General features: G+C 39.0%; 1 protein-coding gene across 3 annotated transcripts in view; it reads left to right on the top strand.

Moving 5' to 3' along the window:
- csrnp3 (cysteine-serine-rich nuclear protein 3) overlaps positions 1-24,550 on the top strand; it is a 232,378-nt gene that overhangs the window by 10,376 nt on the left and 197,452 nt on the right. For all 3 annotated transcript variants that reach the window (XM_072579508.1, XM_072579509.1, XM_072579507.1), the window contains exon 2: positions 11,637-11,718. The gene's annotated coding sequence lies outside the window, so the exon portion shown is untranslated. The remainder of the gene's footprint in view (positions 1-11,636; positions 11,719-24,550) is intronic.

Genomic DNA, 24,550 nt, shown 5'->3' with positions numbered 1-24,550 from the left:
TTGAAAACCTTCAATGATGCCAGCAGGATATCTATACACATATTGCCATTCTTCATCAGCTGTTCAAGTAATTCTTTACAAAAGGCTGTGATTGATTGGTCTGTGAAGAGTACATGTGGTACAGATGGGAAAAGCTTTCAATGCCTGCTAATTAATGAGGTCAGGTTTACATCTTCTGGATGAGCCATTTTATTCAATCATGCAGGCAAGAAGTGTGCAGAGACATTTTGTACTCATTATGAAGGGGAGGCACAAAAGAAGCCAGCAGTATTGTTAAAGCAGTAAAGAGGGAAATAAAAATATGCTGTAAAATTTCACGTAAATGTAAAACTGCAAACTCTGTTGATGACTAACGAGCATGTCATGTTATGGAAGTGCTGCGACAGATTGCTTAATGAGTACAATGCTTGTGAGATGATCATAAAGAATAGACCTAATGTATGATGACTTCCAAGATGAGAACCTTTTAACAACTGACATTTCCCAGGAGAGAGAAGGAAAATATCAAGAATTTTGTGACTGGCTTGAATTTTGTGACAAGTGCAGCACTGCACTCTGGGTTCGACTATCGATCAGATCTAAATATGTAACCAATTTTACTGCATTGCTTCATGGTTTACTGGGAAGGATATATTCCCAAAATGCTTTTCCATTACAGGCGTTGTGTCAGTTACATAACAGATGAGGTTTAAGCTTATCAAGCAGCTTACACTCCTTGCATTCAAATAAGTATTGGCTTAATTCCGAATAATGTGTGCAAACCCAGTTGAGTTTTTTTCAGCTTTTCTCTGTATTTATTTGATTATTTCTCTGAATCTACGTTCCAGTGTATTTACATCTTCTGGGCTCAGATATTTTTCATTCATTAAAATGTCAAATTCTAAATGCATCCTGTCCAGATCATTTTATTTTTTTGTGTTTGCCTCATGTTGAAGAAGCATATTAAATGATTGCAACTCAAGTTAGATGCAATTGCATAGCCCCATCAATTCAAACTAAAATATCAGGTGTAGTTCTTAAAAGTGCTGCTGAAAACTAACATTTGCACTTTAGTTTTTAAAATTGTCAAAAAAACTTGTATCATTTTATTTATTCAGTAGACTATGCTTGGTCTAACCTCATTTAAGAAAAACTAACTTTAAATATTTTCAACAACTAAGGAATGAAAGACGATTTCTGGCAATATTTAGTCTCCTCGTTTAACTGCATTCTGTCTGGAGCCAAGGTGGTTAAGTGTGTATTTCCCAATACAAACATGATTAACTATACAGCAATGAATCCATTGTAGCACTTCACAACATAGAATATTCTATTTTTAAATATGTATTTAATTTTCTTATGTTTTTGTTTTGGCCAGGCCTGAAAAGGACATTGGTCTTTGGGGGTTGGTGGGGGGATGAAATCTGATGGAGTCATATGCCTCTTGCATGTCTATTACTTCCAGATTTGATTCGATTTTTAATTTGTCATTTTATAAATAGCTCCAACCTTTTACTCAATCGATTTTTTTTTTATTGTACAAGTGCTGCAAACCTTGCTTCAATTCTTTATTTGACCTCTAGTTGTCATTTTTTCTTCATTTGTCTGTTTAATTTTGAGTACTAGTTCTGTCCTCCATTGTTTAGAGACTGGTTATTGTTATAACCTTTTTCTAATTTTACTTGTGTTCTGCTGAAATAGCTTATTTAAAACAAGGGGATACCATTGTAGTGTACCGTGGATTTAAAAAAACCTATTTTGATTTCTGGCCATCATTAACTTCATTGCTGAATGCTAAACCCCAGCCATAGTGTATAAAATACACTTATAATTTTCAAGTGTTTTGTCAGTATTCTTTTAAGATGAATGGAAGTTCTAAAATCCTTTGACTTAAGCAATTTTTTTTGTACTTAGCAAGATGACTGCCAGGCAGTTGTTGTTTTACTGAGTCTTCCCTGGTAAATTGTAAATTGTATATTATCAATGTCTAACCATCTGTAATTTGACTCAGATTTAAAGTAATATTTAGCAGATATATGTTTTCAAAAATATTTAGCAAAAGAATCCAAAACAAAAACTTTTTTTTGTGTCTTTGTAATCCTTTTAACATTGTAGCCATGTTAGCATGTAATTAACGCGAATTCCAAACTCTGTCTATTGGGATCCTTAAACAATTCTGAACTAAGATGCAAAGTAAGGTAAGTATGGCATATCCAAAACAGACCACATAATAGGCTAAATGTAAATTTTATCTAAGCTTGTGTTTTTTTTTCTCTCTCAAACATTGTATCCTGTGAGCTTAAAAGGAAAGCCAGAAATGGTGGGATAAAACTTCTGAGTCTGCCTGAAACAGATTGAATGGCCCTATAATTTCTTCATTTGTCATTATTTACTGTATGCATTTATTTCTTGTACTTAATGATTTGTTTATATTGATAGGTTTTGTACAATAGGATCAGATTGTTTATCCAGACATTGTTTTATGTGTGATTTTTGTTTTTAAGGAGATTTTACATAATTACTGTTGATTTGCTGTAGAAGAGTGCTGCAGGTTACTGTCTCAATAACCTTTGTAAACAAATGAACAATAAATTACTTCAATTTTTTTCTAGCTAGTACACTGTTCATATCATCAACTGTTCATGCAGCTACTACATTGGTCAAAATATATTAAGTGATTTTTTTTCTAGATTTTACAGTAAGGACAAAATCATTTTAATTGGAGGTTGGCCCCTCAAATCAATGCTTCATCATGGTTTTGTCCTGTTTTCATTTGAATTCTTTTGTCATAGCATCATTTGAACAATGTCTGACATTTGTAGCGTTCTAATAATATTGTCTTAGTAGCTTGGCTTAGGGTAAAAATTCCCTTTTGTAACCACCTGAATTCTTCAGTAAACTTTAGGATGTTCATGAGGTATTTATAATATGAATTAATCTCAGCCCTAGTAATGTTTGGTTGAAATGTTAGTCAGGCTGTAGACCAATAAGCAATTAGGTGATATTTCATCATCTTTGTATGACCAGATGAGGAGGAGTGATTTAGTTCCTTTTTTAGTCCCTTCCTGGTTTGTTGGAACAAATATTTTTATTTCTTAGCAGACAGACAGTTATCAGATTTGAATTAAAATGTGGTTCTACTCAAAATGAAGAAGTCTGTTGCAAAGTATCTTAAAGTGAATGAAAGGGGAAGGTTATTACCTGATATCACAGAGGGGGAAAATAATAAAAAGAGACATCAGCACACAAACGCCATTAATAATTTTTTTTAAAAGGCTGGTACAGAAGGGAAAGATAAAAAATGTGTAGTTTAGAGGTCTTTGTAATAGATATTTAAATCCGAGACCACCGTAGTTAATTACTGACTGGTACCTTCAATAGTGATGATGTGTAGATTTGTTTGAGTTCTCTGAGTGGTTGTTTCTCTAATATTTTCTGCTTCGTTTAGTGGCTGCCTTCCAACTTGATACAAAAAAGAGACAGGGAAAATGAGTCTTCCAGTCCTGGCTGTTATTAATCCATGTTCTTTGTTTCTGGAATACAAAGAAGTTGAATTTTTAAGAAAATATATATATTTGTGAGTCTGCCTTCATTGTTTCCTTGTAATCTAAATTATCTCAAGGCTGTCACTTCCCAGTAGAAGAGGCAGTACTGGGCTGTTACTCCAGAGACCTAGGTAATGTTTTCGGGACCAGGTTCAAATCCTGCAGTGGCAAATACTGGAACTTGAATTCAATTTTTAAAAATCTGGAACTAAGAGTCTAACGGTCACCGTGAATCCATTGTTGATTGTCAGAATACCTATCTGGCTCACTAATGCTCTTGAAGGAAAGAAATTGCCATTCATACCTGCTCCACCCTACTTGTGACTCCAGACCCACAACAATGTGGTTGACCCCTAACTGCCATGTGGGCAATTAGGGATGGGTGATAAATGTCGACATTCATCCTGTGAATTTTTTCTTATATAAAAGTGAATTTACAATATAGATGTGACTGAAAGTGAAACCCAGACCTGACTTTCATTGCATCTTGAAAAATGCTAATTTTGGCTTGGACCATATCTCTGATTTCACAAGGCTTGCTTCAATCCATAATTAAGTGATGACTCCACCAATTTTAGATCCATGTTCTTTCCTTAAAACAATTTTTATCTATTTAAAGTCTCTAGTATTAATATCAGTTGATAGAAGTTGAATATTGACCATTTAATGGAATAATAAATTAATGGAATTCGATTTGTAATAACTTCAGATAATGCAATTGAGAGCATTGACAGTGTTTGTAATCTGCTTTTCCAAAATGTTTTCGCTTTTTTTTGAAATCCTGACTTATTGTTTTTACTTTGCTTGTTTGATACACAAGGATTTAGTTTCGAAATGGTTTCATTGTTTAGAATCATAACATTTTACATTACATTCCTCCTCAGGTTTGTGTATATTTTCTGAGAACCTAGTAATAATGTCAAATGGAAAGTGTGGGAGCCAGCTTGAAGTGGAGATTTGGCTGGATCTTCACTGTAATGGGAGAGCGTTTTGGTCATGGTGAAAATTGGAGATAAGCCCACAAATACAAATTCTTCCTCAAAGCATGGTATTTCCCACATTTGCAGGGATGAAAGTAGGATTATGTCAGGATTTGCACAGGCCTAGCTCCTCGAGACAGCTGGTGTTTAAATCATCAGAAAAAAACATGGGTTTTTACAAATGAGTGTAAGCATGACAGACTCATGACTAAGGTGAAAGCATGTAGAATTGGGTCAAGTAGCAAAGTTAATGCCAAAGTGGTGTTCACAAATTAACTGTTTGGATTGTAGAGCCCGGAATGCAACTTTAAAATGGTTGGATGTGACCAAATTGGCTGTATGTTATTAATATTGAAGGAAAATGTGACAAGATACAAGAAGACATGACTAAACTCTCAAAATGGGTGTGTAATTGGCAAACTAATTTCAATGTGCAATTTGTCTTTGTGGTGCATTTTGGTTGGAAACATGAGGTTGCATACCATTTAACAATCTAAAAAAACCAATAACGTGGAGGCGCCGGTGTTGGACTGGGGCGGACAAACTTAAAAATTTCCCAACACCAGATTATGGTCCAACAGGTTTATTTGGAAGTACAAGCTTTTGGAGCACTGCTCCTTCATCAGGTAGCTAGTGGGACACGATTATAGGACAGAGAATTTATAGTAAAAGATCGAAGTATCATACAACCGGTGTGAAGTATTGAACAAACCGTGAACTCAAGATCCCAGTTGAGGCCATCCTCATGGGTACCGAACTTGGCTATCAGCCTTTGTTCAGCGATTCTGCGATGTATCTACATGTTAATGAATCAAAACTTGCAATCCATTCTAAGTGATTGAAGACTTAACAGAAGTCTAGGTTTGTTCAATATTTTGTATTGTTGATCTTTTACTATAAATTCTGTATCCTATGATCCTGCCCCGCCAGCTACCTAATGAAGGAGCAATGCTCCGAAAGCTTGTCTTTCTAAATAAATCTGTTAGAGAAATAATCTGTTGTGAGATTTTTAATTAAAAACTGGTATGCAAACCACGAACAGTAATGATGCAGTTTAATAGCATTGTAAAAAAGCAAAAGATGCATTTGGGTTCATTTGGAGAGAAATAATTTTGGAAAGAAAAAGGTTGTCCCTCTCTGTCTGGCCCCCAGCCCCTCCCTTGCTCCGGTGGGCCTGAATGATTGGATCCAGTATCCTCAACTGCAGCCCCATGTAGTTTGTTTCCAGGGAAGTGACAATGCTGCTGCTGTTTGGTGAGTGCAGTCTTAATTTTGGTCACTGCTTCCTGTGGAACTGCTGGAATTAAAGAGCTGTCAAACTTCTGGTCTATGGCTGATCAGATCTCCCCTCCAAAATCTAATATGGCAACGCCTCTGGCTTTGTGTGCCATGTACAGGGCCTCTGTATCTGGACAATCCTGACCAGTGTAACACTGGTATTATAAAGCAGTTTTATTTGAATTTAAACTCATGGAAGATGTGCCCATTTCTGTACTTTCAGGTGACTTTTACTTTCTGTGGCAAAGGGGCAGCGCCATAGTTAAAATTTCAGTTGCTTCATTCCTGCATTTTCTACTGTTTCAACATATTTGTTTTTTTTTCATCATCAATAAGGTTATTGTAGGATTCCAGTGTGAGGCTTATTTGAATTTTAATTCTCTCTGATTTGAGGGAGAGAACAGCCTAAAGGTATGACTGCTGGACTGTTAATCCAAAGATCCAGGTGATGTTCTGTTGAACCTGAGTCTGAATTCCCACTATGGTAGCTGGTGAAATTGGAAGTCAGTTTATAAAATATCTAGAATTAAGAATCTAATGGTGACCACGCATCCATTGTTGATTTGTTGGAAAAACTCATCTGGTTCACTAATGTCCTGTCGTCCTTACCAGGTGTGGCCTACTCCACACCCAAATTCAATGTGATTTACTCTCAAATGCCCCTAGGCAATTAGTGATGGGCAAAATACTGGCCCAGCCAGCAATGTCCACATCTATTGAATGAAATTTTAAAAAAACTTGATCCTGCAAATACTTCAAGTCGACATGCAAGATCTCCTGAGTTAGAGTTCAGTTACTAGTACATCAGTGGTATTCCATAGGGGAATATCTGTGTTTGGGTATCACTGTTGGGTTTGTCACACTGAAAATAGTTACAGATTCAACTCGAGTAGCGCTCCTGTGCTCTAGAATAGAAACACTGCAGCATTTTTTAACCTTGTGTTGGGGCTAAAGCTTAACAGCAAAAGGAAGATCACTTTGCAAGGAACGGTGTTCTGATTTCAAGGTGAAAATCTTTGACAAATTGTACCTTTTCTTAGCAATGTTTAAATTCTGTACTTCACAACTAATTGGTATGTAATTACAACAGTCTGTCTCCTTTCGCTCTCTTTTTCTTACACGCATTGAAATTCAGCTGCCAAGATCTGCAGAATAGTTGATAGCAAATCAACCGTGCGTTGTCTATCATTGTAGTGCAGTTTTTGTAAGGTCATTGGCAAGAAGAATTGGCTAAGGTATATATGGGTAGGAGCAACCATCCAAATCAACCAAAGTTGAATTTGGACATGCATGCATGCATGCATATGCACACGACATATGCAACACTGTTGTAAAACAAAGAACTGCAGGTGCTGGAGACTGGAAACAGGAATTGTTGGTGAAACTCAACAAGTCTGGCAGCATTTGTGGGAAGAAGGCAGACTTCATGTTTTGAGTCTGGTGACTCTTCATCAGACCTGATAGCAGCTGGGGGAGAAATCTGATATTTATGTTGCAAATTATTATTTTGTTTTGTCAGGGGGAAAGGAAGATGAGGGAAAGATGAGCGGGTAGGTGGAGATGGAGCCCAGAGAATGAGCTTTGAAAAGAGTAGATAAAGGAGGGGATAATGATGGCAGGCAGGGACAGAAGAAAAGCTGAATAAGTGATGATAATGAGAATGGAAGGTAGTAGAGAATGGGTAGTCTGTGCTGAAATCAACAAGGTAAAAACAATGACTGCAGATGCTGAAAACCAAATACTGGATTAGTGGGCTTTTGCCCGAAACGTCGATTTCGCTGCTCGTTGGATGCTGCCTGAACTGCTGTGCTCTTCCAGCACCACTAATCCAGTCTGTGCTGAAAGCAAACCATGTAATGTGATAATAGGCCTGAGAGTGGGGGAAAATGGTCAGCTACTCTAAAAGCAACACACGTCATAACAGAACTGCATGTAAGGGTGGGTGAAAAAAACATAGAAGGATGGAATCCGGCTCAAAAATTACTGAACTCAATGTTGGGTTCTAGAGACTGCAGGGTCCCCAAGTGGAAAATGAGGTAATGTTCTTTGAGCTTGTGCTGAGGGTCACTGGAACACCACAGAAGGCCTGTGACAGGAATATTGATATGGAAACACAGTGGTACATTCAAGTGGCTATGACTGTAAGCATTTTTACAGAGACAACATGGGTGCTTTTGCAAAGTAGCCTTCCAGTCTGCATTTCATCTTCCCATTGTAGAAGAGGCCACATTGTGAACAGCGAATACAGTAGTCTAGAATGAACGAAGTGCAGGCAAATCACAGCTTCACCTGGAAAGTATGTCTCACGTTTAAAGCTGCTATCGATTCTGATCAGTCACCAGACTCAACGTTGACTCTACTTTCTTCCCACAGATGCTGAGTTTCTTCAGCACTTTTTTCTGTTTTTGTTTCAGGTGCTATGCTGTAACCCCTTCAGCTGGGGAGTTCTTTCCTGAGCAGGTTCCTGTGACCCACCACTTGCAAAGTCGCAAAGTCACAAAATGCTGAGTCTTTGTAGTCGGTCCTGCTTCTACTGAAGATAAAAGGACCAGCCCTTAACTGTTTCAGTTGGAAGACACCAGGAGAATGAGACATGTAATAGATGACAGAGGAAGAAAAGTAGGCTAATTGGGTAGGAATTAAAATTACAATTAAAAATTTAAAGCTTTTCACATTGACAGTTTATTACCCATTTGTCTAGGCATGGAAATTGTTCTCAGTTTTTATATTGGATGCTTTGTAAAACATCATTACCCTACTTTTCCCCCCACATTAGACCCATTAGCAGTGCTATTTCTGGGCCACCTGAGATTATCTGTTCCCTCAACATCAGCATCATTTTAGTATTGTGCTTTAGAAACATGGAAGATGCGGTATTTAGATCAATAATTTTTTAATCAATTATTTGTGCTGTGTATTATTTTGTCACTGTTTTATGTTGCCTGTACATATAAATATCTGTGCCATGCAATTGTGATTTGGCAGTCTAGTGCTTTATAATCCTTAAAATTCCAAAATTTAGAAATGCTGTAGTTCCACACATGCCAATCTGCAAAGATAATGGCCTCTTTCTTTTTAGAGACTTGACATTTGGCTATCCGAAATATTGTGTTTTATTTTAGAATATTGCACACGCTACAAAAAACAGAATCGCCAGCTGACAGAGCCTCTGCGCTGGACAAAAGCACCAAGGTTTAAAACTGCAGGATTTGGGAAGGGATTCAAATAATAACTCAAATGTTTTACTTGATACATTTTAATACGTTGTTAAATATAAAAACGGAGATTGCTGGATAATCTCTGCAGGTCTGGCAGCGTCTGTGGAGAGAAAGTACACAGATAGAAGGGCCATTGGACTAAAAACTTTAACTCCGCTTTCTCTCCACAGACGCTGCAAGACCTGCTGAGATTATCCAGCAATTTCCATTTTTGTTTTGGATTTCCAGCATCCGCAGTTCTTCTCACTGAGTTTACTTTTTGGGTAATTGTAAGCATTTTTTTTAGAAAAAGAAATGAATCTGCATGTTCTATTCCAATAAATATTTAAATCTTCATTTGGCCATTTAACACTTGCAATACTCACATCATTGACATTTGACTGAAAAAAACACATGAGTATCTAAATTGATACATCAAGCATCTTTTGGTAAGGTAGTTTAGAATACTGTAACCCAACTATTGTAATAATAAATGTTGACATACAAGTATTATAAGTAGCATTTTTTTTTTTGGAAATAACTTTCTTATCAGTCAATAAACAAAAGACCTCTTGAGGAAGGAGAGCTCCATCTCATGACCTGCTTACTATTCATTAAGGACATTGTATTCTGCTAAAAACTGCATTAAAAATGAGTCTAATTAATCTTTTTCCCATAAATTAATTCTACTGCAGGATTTCTTCAGGAATGAACAGCACTTTCCCTTTATCAGTTAGAATTTATTTTTGGTGCAGAGCTGTAATATGAGGTAGTTTAATTTACTGATGCCAACTTATTTATTTATGTCTTGGTGGTTTAGTGAGTTGTGTTTTTCAAAAGTACAAGCTAAAATAAGTATCCATTCAGTGTACTTATTTAGATTCTTTATCATACATTAGGCACCGTCTGTTTATTTAAATCACATTGTAAAACTGTTACAGAATCAGTAAGTTGAGATCACAAAATAAGCAGAGATCATTTAGAGGGCTACGTTAGTTATCTTCATGCTATATCATCTTCGATATGTACAAAATAATGAAACATAACAGTCTACTAGCTACTACTTTTGTACAAAGTCATTAATAGTTAATACAGAATGATTCTGTTATGTAATACAATGGTACAACAAGGTTTATGATAACAGCCTATTTTATTTATGTCTGTGATTTAATAAATTAAGTACACAAACATTCTTGTAATAATGTACCCTTCACTGGAACACAGTTGTCTTATGACTCCCAAAGGTAATGTTTCTATCAAGGGTTTACTGTAATTTGCATATTTATGAGTAAGCTTTTAGAATTTCTAAGTGATCCTTCAGAATTTGAAATAGGGTTCCTTAAGAAAGCTAATATTGTAAGAACAGTTCTGTGAACAGATTGGTACTTTATCATTTAAATTTATTCATCTTTATGTTCTGTGTTTGTTTGTCATTTAATTCGGAGTCTAAGATGCTCTGGCCTGGTTTCCTTTAAGGCTAATGTTAATGTTGCTTTATAATCATATGAAATAACCTTAATCTAAATAGTGAATGATGTTCAAAATGAAGAAATAAAATAGTGTCAAAAGCATCAACTCTGAGAATGCTGTGGACAGAAACTATCAAACTGCTTTGCCATTCTTTCCTGCTTTCCAATGCATCCATGTTTTATTTTTCTCTGTATGTGCAGGGGCTGTGTCATTAACATTAGAGCTTTAACTAGTAGAGTTATATGTTGACTATTCCTAGTTGTTTATCTGGAGTTAGAATTTATTTATTTGTAATAAAGGTAAACATTGTTGAGCAGAGAAACTTGGTCAATCTTTTCTGTCAACCCTGGATTAAATAACATGTAATTTGGGTAATTTTGTGAAATATTGAATTTTCATGATGACATTGGAAAGAGGAGGTCCTGATTTCCTGCAGACTACCCCAGGAAGGTAAAACAGTATTTATTTTCTAAGCACCCCAACTTCCAAAAAAGTCAGACCCCTTGTATACTTAATATTGTAATAGAGGGATAGGTAAGATTCCATGGTTTTTCTCTCATGAATGTTTTATTTAGATTAGATTAAGCAATCAATCTAATTACATCTCTATTTAATGCAACTTCATATTAAATAGCGTTACTTATAATCACAACTAAGATGAGATGCAGAATTTTATGGATCAAAATGATGCTCATAAACAAAAAAAACTGTTTTGTATTGACAAAAATGACATTCACAGTTGGCGTGTCTAAGTATTTCTGAAGTTCTTCATCTAGAAAAGATCAGGGAATAAGAGATGGAGGGAAAAAAAATCCAAAAATGTGGACAGGATTTTATTTTGGAACTACACTTCTTTAAAAGATTTTTTTTTGATTTGGGTTTCTTTGACTTGCTCATATTGATATTGGCCTTTTGGTCTGCAACATAAAATATATTTAAACGTTAGGCAATATAGTTGCAACAGTATGCATGTAAATGGCTGTGAAAGTAGAATTCTGGGTCAGTGTTGAATTTTAAACTGAGTTGGCAGTCCAGTCTGTGCATGTTTGGCAGAACATGTGCATTGGTGGTATTTTTGTACATTCTAGGCCAGGTTTCCAGTCAACTCTTGGACCTGTTATTCCAGAATGTCCTGGCCCTATTTAATGCTGAATGCAATAATTCATGTTTGTTTTTTCTTCCCCTAGGTGAAATACACAACCCAAATGCCAGGCCAGGAATCCGCAAAATATGTCAACTGAAGAGAATCTTGCTTTGCATAGCATTGAGGTACCATTCAATATTAAGAAATGTTAGATTGAATTGTTCTGCAATTTTTTTTAAGCTACAATGATGAGGAATTTTATAAAAAATAATTTAAAGTCATCTTCTCAGGGTGATGGAGAAACAAATGTCTTTCCAAATTTCATCATTTTTCATTTTTCCATCAGAGTTTGATAATCCAACAGCCAGAATCTAATAAATAAAATATAGTGAATGAATTTCTATTTATTCAACAAGATCACAATTTTATTATCAATTCAATTTTCTGGCAATTAGTACTGCATTTTGAATTGTTTAATCACACTTGGCTACAGGAGAACATCTTTACAGGACAGCAACAGTCACTACAACCAACAGTGATTTTAATTGTAAACTCATTTGTACCTTTTCCTGAAGATTTTAATATCACATACAAAGAAAATTCTGGTGTGGTTTCTAAATACTGGCAAGTTACTTTTTTGTTTTAGCTAGCAATTTGTATAAGTAACAAATCTATTCTGTTACATATTACATATTTTCAGTGATATTTTGACAGGCTGCAATATAAATGAGATTCTACTTGAGAAATGTGAAACTTGAGTAGAAAAACAGCTGTCATTTTTATGCTGTGCAGTGAATACAAAGAATCATTTTAATTATTGCATTAGACTTCAATTTTGTATAAAATGATGCTAAATCATTGCTGGAACAAATCTACTGTACAAGAGATTCCCTGTTCACTCAGTGTATTTTATCTGGGTGTACTGGAGGCTCAAAACCCAGGGAGAGTCTGATTTTGACTCCTGGTCAGCCCTAACTTTGCTAATAAACAACAATTAGCATCAGGATTTTTATTGTAGTGTCAAATAATTCATGCACAAAAATATACCTTGAAATGCTGTTTTGTTGTGTTGACAAATACAGCAATCATTTGCACATAATAAGATCTCACGAACTTTAAGATGACTGATCAGTTCATCCAGTTTTGGTGCTTGTCTAAATAATTGCTCGTGAGATGTGATTGTTGCCTATTGGACCAACACTTATTGTTGATTCTTAATTGCCATGCAGTCAGAGTGACCTGCTTGGGCCATTTCAGATGACCGATAAGATTACTGTAGGTCTGAAGTCACAGGTAGGTCAGGTGAGGATGACCGCTTTCCCTTCCAGATCAATTTTTCACAACTATTGATAATGGTTACATAGTCACCATTATGCTTTTAATTCTGGAAATTCATTGCTTTCAAATTGATTATGGATTTGTGTTCCCAAACCATTCACCTAGGTCACTGGATTGCTAGTCCCTCGCTATGCTATCACCTCCTTTAATTGGTTATAGAGTGTACTTAGGCAATGCTCCTACTGGAGTAGCTCATCTTATTTGAATTTTGCCAAAACCAAACCCACGAAGTAAAAGGTTGGTCTGTTGAACAACTTATAAATGGATAGCAACTCCTCAACACACATTGCTTTCTTAGTATAGTACCATTGTTAGACTGTGGAAGGAGCCTTATGCCTTCAACAGTCTGATGTAATCGTTGCCAATGGAAACAAAATGCCCAAATTGATCTGGTAGGTGAGATGCATCGGTGCTCCATAATGCTGTTCAAAATTGTTAGCCTTACTTTATGTTGTATCATAATACATTTGTAAGGTTTTTCGATTTACTGAGTATGTTCTTCAGGTATACAAAAAGAGGATCAATTATTGACTTGAATGAAATTAAGAAATTAAAATCAGTTTGTGTAACTTACATCTCTTGTAGCATAAGGGTTTTGATAAACTTCTGTTTGCATTCTCTGTTTTATGTAATCCACCACCTGGTAATTATTTCCATTAGTGTTGTCATTCATTAGTGGTAAGAAATTACTACTCTGTAATAAGTGATTCTCGTTAAACCCATATTAGAAAATGAAACGTGTTGACATCACCAAAACAAAATTTGGAAAAAAAAAATCTTTAAGCGGAAAACAGTGCTAATTTAAGTAAAAAATGACCAATATTTCAGAAGTAGGCAGTGTTTAAAGTGTCATTCATGATCCAAGGTTTTGCTACAAAATGTGTATTTCTGTTAAATTAAGAAAAAGGGTCTTGCAGAGCCAAGCTGCAGCAGCCCTCTAGTGTTGTGTTTATTTTATGATTCTGTGATACAATAGGTCCTGAAATAAATATTGAAGGTTAAAATAAACCTTGAATACTGAAGGTACACACTGTTTGAAATTCAAGTTAAACTCCCTTCCACCTTCTTCTGTCAGGTAGAGTATATGCAAGTTTGAATATGAACAGGTTCAAGAACAGCTTATTCCCTGCTATTATCAAACTTTTGAATGGGCCTCTCCAGTGATAAATCAATGATCTCTTTCCACGCTTTCTCTGCAGCTGTGATACCGTGTATTACGCACTCTGTTCTGCTACCCTGATGCACTTTTGTATGGTATGGTCTGCCTGCATAACACGCAAAACAACACTCTTCATTCTATCTTGGTACGTAACAACAATAAATCAATCAATCAAATTCTACACAATGAACTAGGTGAAGTCTCTAATTTTACATAATCAGATGTTTTACAACACCTCTAACACTACAACCTAATTTCTCCCTGCTGGTTTATCTTCAGTAGAAATACTTATGATAATCTCAATTTCATTATCCAAAAAGGTTCTATTTTGTCAGCCTCCCAAGACGTTAGAGTAATTGATCTCCATATTTCATAGGTGGGATCAGCTGGTCTTTTGTGTAATGTCTACATCTACTGAAGTACATGATAATTCCTCAGAGGATCATGACGAATGGATGTTCAGCATCTTATCACCGTGTCTGTGCAGGGATCTCTTGGGGAAGTAGGCTTGGCTTTTTCTTAAACGTAATCAGTATGTGTTATCAAAGTGATGATATTGTCTTTGATAACACTAATCCTTCCGGTGCAATGAGCTTCCCATGTGCAAAAACTAGTAGTCCCTAAATTAATGGAGAGAATATAGGCTGAATTGGACAAATCATATGTTATCATTCTTATTGAGAAAATCAAGTCAATAACTATCAGGAACAAGTGATTGATTATAATGTTACCTACTCATTTCTACTCAACTAAGGTTATAATCTATTTTCTTTTATGTAGATTCAGCTCGTTGACTTGTCACTTGTGTCATCAGTGCTGGAGAGCAATTTTTAGAAGATGTGTGTACTTAAAGTGCATTAGTTTTTATTTGATCATGGAAAGTGACATCATTGGCAAGGCATTGTTTTATCTCTGTATGACACATCCATATGCATACCTAGAAAGGATTAACATCACAATAATAATACATTGTGTCTTTACATTCTAGCCACTTGAGGTAACAGATTGATGCTGCATGCCTGAAGAAAATAGAAATTCATGAAAATTGGTTGAAATTCTGAAAATATTTTGCTTCATCTTACTTGAACCGTTTCCATGTTCCTCAAAATCTATTTCATTGAGCTAATAGAATATTGCAAGCTATAATGTGGTTTGTAAAATAAACCTTTTCTCCTTGGTATAGAGCAGCTGCACCCACTGGCTTCATGAAAGTGCCTCTTTCATTCCACTCTTACAACTTTGGAGTAATCAGGCTTACAAGGCAAATTTTATGAGGAAAGGCACCATGAGAGATACCAGTAATTTATTTTTTCATGAATTCTTTCCAGTTGTATCTCCACTTTCTCCATATAGTAATCCAGTAGCAAGACTTAAACCTCTGTGCCTTTTACATGTGGAGCATATCCTTAGAGGTATTATTCATAGAATTATAGAACAATATAACATGGAAAAGGCCCATCATGCCCTGTGTCAGCTCTTTGACACAGCTATCCAATTAGTCAATTTTCCAAAACTCTGCTTAAAGTATCCAGCTTTCTTTTGAAAATTCATATGAATTTTCTCAGCTGTTTCTGACATGCATTCCAATTCATAACTCACGACAGAAAATAAATAACCTATGTGTCTGTGGTTTTGTTATCCTCATAGATCACTTATTGGACTTTGAGATTGTTCCTAAGGTGTGATGTCGCTATGGACAGAGTGTTCCAGCCTAGCTGATGATTTCCTTATTTTAGTAGTCTATGGGTGAAATTTAATCGTCACGTTCACAAACTGGTGAGCTAGAGATTGCAGCTTAGCCGTTTCTAAGAACCCTCTTTTGATTTTCCAGACTGTCTCAACTTTCCCAGCTCCAGGGCAACCTCTCATGATACTTGATGGTATAGAACAGGTTAGAGTGGTGCTGGAAAGGCACAGCAGATCAGGTAGCATCCGAAGAGCAGGAAAATCGATGTTTCGGGTAAAAAGCCCTACATCAGGAATGAGGTCTTCATTCCGGATGAAAGGCTTTTGCCCGAAACATTGATTTACCTGCTTCTCTGAAGCTGCTTGACCAGCTGTGCGTTTCCAGCACCACTCTAATCTTGACTCTAATCTCCAGCATCTGCAGTACACACTTCTGCCTGGTATAGAACAGGTGCCTACCTCTGACAGATGCCAACCAGAAGCAGGCCATTCTTGAATAATGGCAACACCATCAAGGGTGATGACAATTTGAAAGTGCAAGTGGCCTGATTCTGAAGAGGTGTGGGACAGAGTTGGTGGGGTTGGACTGGGAAGTCCACACAAGAGTGGAAGCAAGGACTTTTGTAAAGTGTTTGAGTACTTTCCTTTGTATGTAACCACCAGATTCACTCCCTAGTGACCACATAATGCTTGAAGGAAGGACACAGATACACAGGCACGCAAATGCTTATGTGGTGTATCTTGAGCCCACTACCCACATATAGTAGCTATTTGAGAGTCATTATTGGCCTCCAGGTGCAAACGCTGACCTTAACCTTTTCCATCAGATTTACTTAGGGGAGCCAGAAAGGCAACTGAATCTCCTCTCTAAGCTTGGAGGACTCATTGTTCACAGCTCTCCACTCAGTTTTGGGGAGCATTAAATATTGCCCTATGTTATTATTTAAAATGTTGAAATGTCATGTGTTATTAATATCACCTCCACTTTCTGTCATTTTTCAGTGATTTCTGTAAATATCTCTGGTCTGTCCATTTGTGCGTCCATCTTAAAGTAATGTGTTACATGCAGCATTTTTGCTTACGTGTAGAAGCTGAAGTTTCAGATTATTTACTGAAAACATATATTAGGCTGTAGGAAATTGCTGATTTAATCACTGACTGTTGAGGACAGTTTCTTTTTTTTTAGTTTGACAATCATTGGGGTTGAAGCATCCAACCCAATCACCAATTTATAGAAATCTTGTTACTTTGATGTTATGATGTTATTGCTATTACTGAGACTTGGTTGAGGGAAGAGCAAGATTGGCAACTCTATATCCCAGGATATAGATGCTTCCTGCGGGATAGCGAGGGAGGTAAAAGGGGTGGAGGAGTTGCATTACTGGTCAGAGAGGATATCCCCGCAGGGCTGCAGGAGAGCACTATGGAGGACTTGAGCAGTGAGGCAATATGGACAGAGCTCTGATATAGGAAGCGTGCAATAATAATGTTGAGGCTGTACTTCAGGCCTCCCAACAACGAGTGTGGGATAGAGGTACAAATATATAGACTGATTATGGAAAGATGTAGGAGTAACAGAATGGTGGTGATGGGAAGTTTTAATTTTCCCAACATTGACTGGGATTCACTTAGTGTTAGAGGTTTAGATGGAGCAGAATTTGTAAGGAACATCCAGGAGGGTTTTACAGAGCCATCCGTAAATAGTCCATCTCTGGACAGGGCCAGACTGGACCTGGTGCTGGGGAATGAGCCCAGCTAGGTGGTTGAAGTTTCAGTCGGATATTACTTTGGGAATAGTGATCACAATTCTGTAAGTTTTAGAATACTCATGGACAAAGATGAGAGTGGTCCTCAAGGAAGAGTGCTAAATTTGGGGAAGGCCAACTATAGCAAAATTTGGCAGCAGTTGGGGAATGTGGATTGGGAGCAGCTGTTTGAGGATAAATCCACATTGATATGTGGGAGGCTTTTAAAGAGAGGTTGATTAGAGTGCAGCACTGACATGTCCCTGTGAAAATGAGGGATAGAAATTGCAAGATTATGGAATCATGAATGACTAGTGAAATTGTGAGGCTAGCTAAGAGGAGAAAGGAAGCATATGTAAGGTCTAGATGATTGAAAACAGATGAAGCTTTGGGAGAATATCAGGAAAGTAGGACCAATCTGAAACGAGGAATTAATAAGACTAAAAGGGGTCATGAAATATCTTTAATAAACAGGGTTAAGGAAAATCACAAAGCCTTTTATTCAATAAAGGAGCAAGAGGGTAATTAGGGAAAGGGTTGGCCCACTCAGGGACAAAGGAGGAGGTTATGCATGGAGTCAGAGAAAATGGGTGAGATTCTTAATGAATACTTTGTATTGGTATTCACTGAGGAAAAAGACATGACAGATGTTGAAGTTAGGGATCGATGTTTGATTACTCTAGGTCAAGATGGCAGAAGGAGGGAGGTAGTGTTGGGTATTCTAAAACGCATTAAGGTGACAAGTTCCCAGGTCCAGATGGGATCTATCCCAGGTGTATGAAGGAAGCGAAAGAGGAAATAGCTGAGATATTAACAGATATCTTTGCAGCATGCTTGAACACAGGTGAGGTCCCTGAGGACTGGAGAATTGCCAATATTGTCCCTTTGTTTAAGAAGGGCAGCAGGGATAATCCAGTTAATTATAGACTGGTGAGCCTGGCATCAGTGGTAGGGAAGCTGCTGGAGAGGAAACTGTGGGAGAGGATCTTTTTACATTTGAAAGAAAATGGGCTTATCAGTGATAGGCAGCATGGTTTTGTGCAGGGAAGGTCATGTCTTGCCAACTTAATAACACTCTTTGAACAACTTATACACTTAATGGTGAAGTCCTAGGGAATGTTCCTGAACAAAGAGACCTTGGAGTGCAGGTTCATAGCTCCTTGAAAGTGGAGTCGCAGGTAGAGAGGATAGTGAAGGCAGCATTTGGTATGCTTTCCTTTATTGGTCAGAGCATTGGGTAGAGGAATTGGGAGGTCATGTTGTGGCTGTACAGGAATTGGTTCAGCCACTTTTGGAATATTGCTTGCAATTCTGGTCTCTGATGTTGTGAAACTCAAAAGGGTTCTGAAAGGATTTACAAGGGTGTTGGCAGAGTTGGAGAATTTGAGCAAAAGAGAGAGGGTGAATAGGCTGGAACTCTTTTCCCTGGAGCAACAGAGGCTGAGGGGTGACCTTTTAGAAGTTATAAAATAAGGAGAGGTGTGGATAGGATAAATAGAGAAAGTCTTTTCCCTGGGGTGGGGGAGTCCAGAACTAGAGGGCAGAGGTTTAGGGTGAAAGGGGAAAGATATAAAAGGGACCTAAGGGGCACCATTTTCACACAGAGGATGATATGTGTATGGAATGAGCTGCCATAGGAAGTGGTGGAAGCTGGTACAACTGTAACAGTTTAAAAGGGTTTGGAGGGATATGGGCAAACTGCTTGCAAATGGGACTCGATTTAAGTTGGGATATCTGATTGGCATGAGCGAGTGGACGGAAGGGTCTGTTTCCGTGCTGTACACCTGTATGGCACCTAAGTGACAAAGGTGATTGAGGGAAGGGCTGTAGATGTTATATACATGGACTTCAGTAAGGTGTCTGATTAGATCCCCCATTGTAGGCTGATGGAGAAAATGAAGTTGCATGGGCTCCTGGGTGCACAAGCTAGATGGATTGAGAACTGGCTGGGCAACAGGAGATCGAATAGTAATGGAAGGAAGTTTCTCAAAGTAGAAAAGCTGTGACCAGTGGTGTTCCACAGGGACCCATGCTGAGACCACTGTTGTTTGTGATTATATATATATAAATGATCTGGACGAAGGTATAGGTGGTCTGATTAGCAAGTTTGCAGATGACACAAAGATTGGTGGAGTAGCAGATAGTGAAGGGGACTGTCAGAAAATGCAGCAGAATCTCGATAGATTGGAATGTTGGGTGGAGAAATGGCAGATGGAGTTCAATCCAGGCAATTGTGAGGTGATGCATTTTGAAAGGTCCAATTCTGGAGCAAACAATACGTTAAATGGAAAAGCCCTGTGGAAAATTGATAGTCATAGAGATGTTCAGCACTGAAAAAGACCCTTCAGTCCAACCCATCCATGCCGACCAGATATCCCAACGCATTCTAGCCCCATCTGCCAGCACCCGGCCCATTTCCCTTCAAACCCTTCCTATTCATATACCCATCCAAATGCCTTTTAAATGTTGCAATTGTACCAACTTCCACTACTTCCACTAGCAGCTCATTTCATCCACATACCACCCTCTGCGTGAAAAAGTTGCCCCTTAGGTCTCTTTTATATCTTTCCCCTCTCACCCTAAACCTATGTCCTCTAGTTCTGGACTGCCCCACCCCTGTGAAAAGACTTTGCCTATTTACCCTAACCATGCTCCTCATAATTTTGTAAACCTCTATAAGGTTACCCCTCAGCCTCCGATGCTTCAGGGAAAACAACCCCAGCCTGTTCAGCCTCTCCCTATAGCTCAAATCCTCCAACCCTGGCAACATGCTTGTAAATCTTTTCTGAACCCTTTCAAGTTTCACAACCTCTTTCTGATAGGAAGGAAACCAATATTTCAACAGTGGCCTGACCAATGTCCTGTACAGCTGCAACATGACCTCCCAACTCCTGTACTCCATACTCTGACCAATAAAGGAAAGCATACCAAAGGCTGCCTTCACTATCCTATCTACCTGTAACTCCACTTTCAAGGAGCTATGAACCTGCACTCCAAGGTCTCTTTGTTTAGCAACACTCCCTTGGACCTTACCAGTAAGTGTCTTGTACAGAGAGATCTTGGTGTTCAGGTCCATTGTACTCTTAAGGTGGCAATGCAGGTCGATAGTGGTTAAGAAAGCATATGGCATGCTTTCCTTCATTGGACGGGGTATTGAGTTTGAGAATTGGCAGGTCATGTGACATTTGTGTAGGACTTTTGCTCAGCCACGTTTGGAATGTTGAATGCAGTTCTCATCGCCACATTACCAAAATGATGTGGATGATTTGGAGTGGGTGCAGAGGAGGTTGCCTGGTATGGAGGGTGATAGCTATGAAGAGAGGTTACGTGCATTAGGATTATTTTGGTTAGGTGGAGGTTGAGGGGGGACCTGATTGAGGTCTACAAAATCTTGAGAGGTACAGACCAGGTGGATAGCAGGATGCTTTTTCCCAGATTGGAGGATTCAATTATTAAGGGTCACGAGTTCACGAGTTTTAAGGGAAATGTGCATGGAAAGCTCTTTATGCAGAGGTGGTAGGTGCCTGGAACTTGTTGCCAGTGGAGGTGGTAGAGACTGGCATAATTGCATCATTTAACATATATTTAGACAGCTTAATGAATGGGCAGGGAACAGAGGGATACAGATCCTTGTAAAATAGGCAACAGGTTTAGATTGACTATCTGGTTAGGCACAAGCTTGGAGGGCCGAAGGGCCTGTTGTTCTGCTGTAATTTTCTTTGTTCTTTTTAATATGAAGTTGAGAATTATATAATATAACCCTCAATTTTGACACAGTGGCGAGGAGAGAAGGTAAGGTGAAGCGAGTGCTGCCGGGAAGGTAAGGGCTTAATTTATATTTGGGCAGTGGCTAAACCCGAGATACTACACGTGTAGTACCTCCCTCCTGCTCTCCCCCCCCCCCCCCCCCCACCCCCACCCCCTCCTCTAACTGGGAGAAAAAGACCCTGTAAGGTAAGGCTTTTATTTCTTTCTTAACGTTCTTTTTCATATATTTGAGTGCCTTGTTTGATTTTAGTGAGTTCATATAAAGCTAAGCTTACAATGGCAGGGGACCTCAGACCTGTGGAATGTGCCTCTTGCTTGATGTGGGAGCTTAGGAACGTGTCTGACATTTGCAAGAAGTGTGTCCAGTTGCAGCTATTTAACCACATGGGCGGCACGGTGGCACAGTGGTTAGCATTGCTGCCTCACAGCGCCTGAGACCTGGGTTCAATTCAGGACTGTGTGGAGTTTGCACGTTCTCCCCGTGTCTGCGTGGGTTTCCTCCGGGTGCTCCGGTTTCCTCCCACAGTCCAAAGATGTGCAGGCTAGGTGAATTGGCCATGCTAAATTGCCCATAGTGTTAGGTAAGGGGTAAATGTAGATGTAGGGGTATGGGTGGGTTCCACTTCGGCGGGGCGGTGTGGACTTGTTGGGCCGAAGGGCCTGTTTCCACACTGTAAGTAATCTAATCTAATCTAATGACGGCTCTGGACCTGCGGATGGACTCTCTGTGGAGCATCCACGATGGAGGAGGTCGTGGATAGCATGTTTAGTGAACTGGTCACACCGCAGGTTAGAATTGCTGAGGAAGACAATGAATGGGTGACCAAAAGAGTAGGAAAGCAGTGCAGGTGTCCCCTGTGGTCATCTCCCTACAAAACAGGTAAACAGTTTTGCATACTGTTGGGAGAGATGGCTCACCAGGAGAGGGCAGCAGTTGTCAAGATCATGGCACCGTGACGGACACTGCTGTTCAGAAGAGCGGGAAAAAGACTCGTAGGGCCATAGTCATAGGGGATTCTATTGTGAGGGGAGTAGATAGGTGATTCAGTCGCCAAAAACGGGACTCCCATTTGATATGTTGCCTCCCAGGTGCTCAGATTAGTAATGTCACCAATCAGCTGCAGAGCATTCTAAAAGGGGAGGGTGAACAGCCAGTTGTCTTGGTGCATATAGGCACCAACGATATAAGTAGAAAATGAGATAAGGTTCTGAAAGAAGAATTCGGGGAGCTAGGAGAGAAATTAAAGAGGACGACCTCAAAGGTAGTGATCTCGGGATTACTACCAGTGCCACATGCCAGCCAGCATAGAAATGAAAAAATAGGCAGGATGAACACGTGGCTTGAGAGATGGTGTAGGAGGGAGGGGTTCAGATTTGTTGGACATTGGGATCAATTCTGGGGAAGGTGGGACTATTATGAAATGGACGGTCTACATCTGAACCAGACTGGAACCAATGTCTTTGGGGGAGGTTTTGCTAATGCTGTTGGGGAGGTTTTAAACTAATGTGCCAGGGGATTGGGAGCCAGAAGAGAAAACAAGTAAGCAGTGAGGTGGAGACTGGAGACTGTAAGAATCATGAAGATAGCATTAATAAAGGGAAGAGTAGGCGGAGAGTGGATAAGCACAAAAGAACTGGTGGCCTGAAATGCATCTACTTTAATGCAAGGAGCATAGTGTGTAAGGCAGATAAGGCTTGGATTGGTGCCTGGGAGTATGATGTTATTGCAATCACAGAGACTTGGTTGAAGGAAGGGCATGATGATTGGCAACTAAATGTTCCAGGATATAGGTGCTTCAGACAGGACAGGGAGGGAAGTAAAAGGGGTGGGGTGGAGTTGTGTTACTGGTCAGGGATGATATCCCGGCTGTGCTAAAGGAGGACATTATGGAGGTTATGGGTAGAGCTGAGAAATAAGAAGGGTGCACTTACACTGTTGGGGCTGTATTACAGGCATCCCAACAATGAGCGTGAGGTAGAAGAGCAAAAAGGTAAACAGATTATGGAAAGATATAGAGGCAACAGGGTAGTGGTGATGGGAGATTTTAATTTTCGCAACATTGACTGGGATACACTTAGTGTCAGAGGTCTGGATGGGGTAGAATTTGTAAGAAGCGTCCAGGAGAGTTTTCTAGAGCAGTATGTCAATAGTCTGATGAGGGAAGGGGCCATGTTGGACCTGGTACTGGGGAATGAGCCAGGGCAGGTGGTAGAAGTTGCAGTGGGGAATTTCTTTGGGAACAGTGACCAGAATTCTGGAAGTTTTAGAATACTCGTAGATAAAGAAGAGAGCGGTCCTAAGGGAAGAGTACTAAACTGGGCCAAGGCCAACTATATCAAAATTAGGCAGGAGCTCAGTAATGTGGATTGGACACAGCTATTTGAAGGGAAGTCCACATTTGATATGTGGGAGGCTTTCAAAGATAGTGCAGGATAGGCATATCCCATTGAAGGCAAAGGATAGGAAGGGCAAGATTCGTGAACTGTTGATGACAGGAGAAATTGTACGACTAGCCAAGAGGAAAAGTGAAGCGTACATAAGGTCTAGGCAGCTAAGAACAGAACAGGCCCTGGAGGAATATCGAAAGAGAAGGACCAGTCTTAAATGAGGAATCAAGGGGGCTAAAAGGAGTCATGAAATAGCTTCAGCAAGCAGAATTAAGGAGAATCCCAAAGCATTTTATTCTTAATAAGAAGAAAGCGGGTAACTAGAGAAAGGATTGGTCTACTAAAGGATAATGAAAGAAAGCTATGTGTTGAACCTGAGAGAATGGGTGAGATTCTGAATGATTGCATCAGTGTTCACTGAGGAGAGGGACATGATGAATGTTGAGATTAGAGAGAGAAGTTTGATTAGTCTGGATCATGTTGGCATAAGTAGGGAAGTATGTGTTGGGTAGGCTAAAGGTTATTAAGATGGACAAATCCCCAGGACCGGATGGGATCTATCCCAGGTTGTTGTGGGAGGCAAGAGAGGAAATAGCTGGGGCCCTAACAACAGATATCTTTGTGGCATCCTTAAATACAGGTGAGGTGCCGGAGGATTGGAAGTTTGCTTGTGTTGTCCCCCTGTACAAGAACGGTAATAGGGATATTCCAGGTAACTACAGACCAGTGTGCCTGGTGTCGGTGGTGGGAAAGCTGCTGGAGAGGGTACTGAGGGATAGGATCTATTTATATTTTGAAAAAAATGGGATTATCAGTGATAGACAACATGATTTTGTGTGGGGGAGATTGTGCCTTACCAACTTAATAGAGTTCTTTGAAGTGCAGGTTCATAGCTACTTGAAAGTGGAGTCACAGGTAGATAGGATAGTGAAG

Source organism: Chiloscyllium punctatum, chromosome 10 (genome assembly GCF_047496795.1).
Source record: "Chiloscyllium punctatum isolate Juve2018m chromosome 10, sChiPun1.3, whole genome shotgun sequence".
In the NCBI taxonomy this organism is placed as follows: domain Eukaryota; kingdom Metazoa; phylum Chordata; class Chondrichthyes; order Orectolobiformes; family Hemiscylliidae; genus Chiloscyllium; species Chiloscyllium punctatum.
Note: the sequence above shows the minus strand (reverse complement) of the source record. Positions and strands in the feature narration are given on the sequence as shown.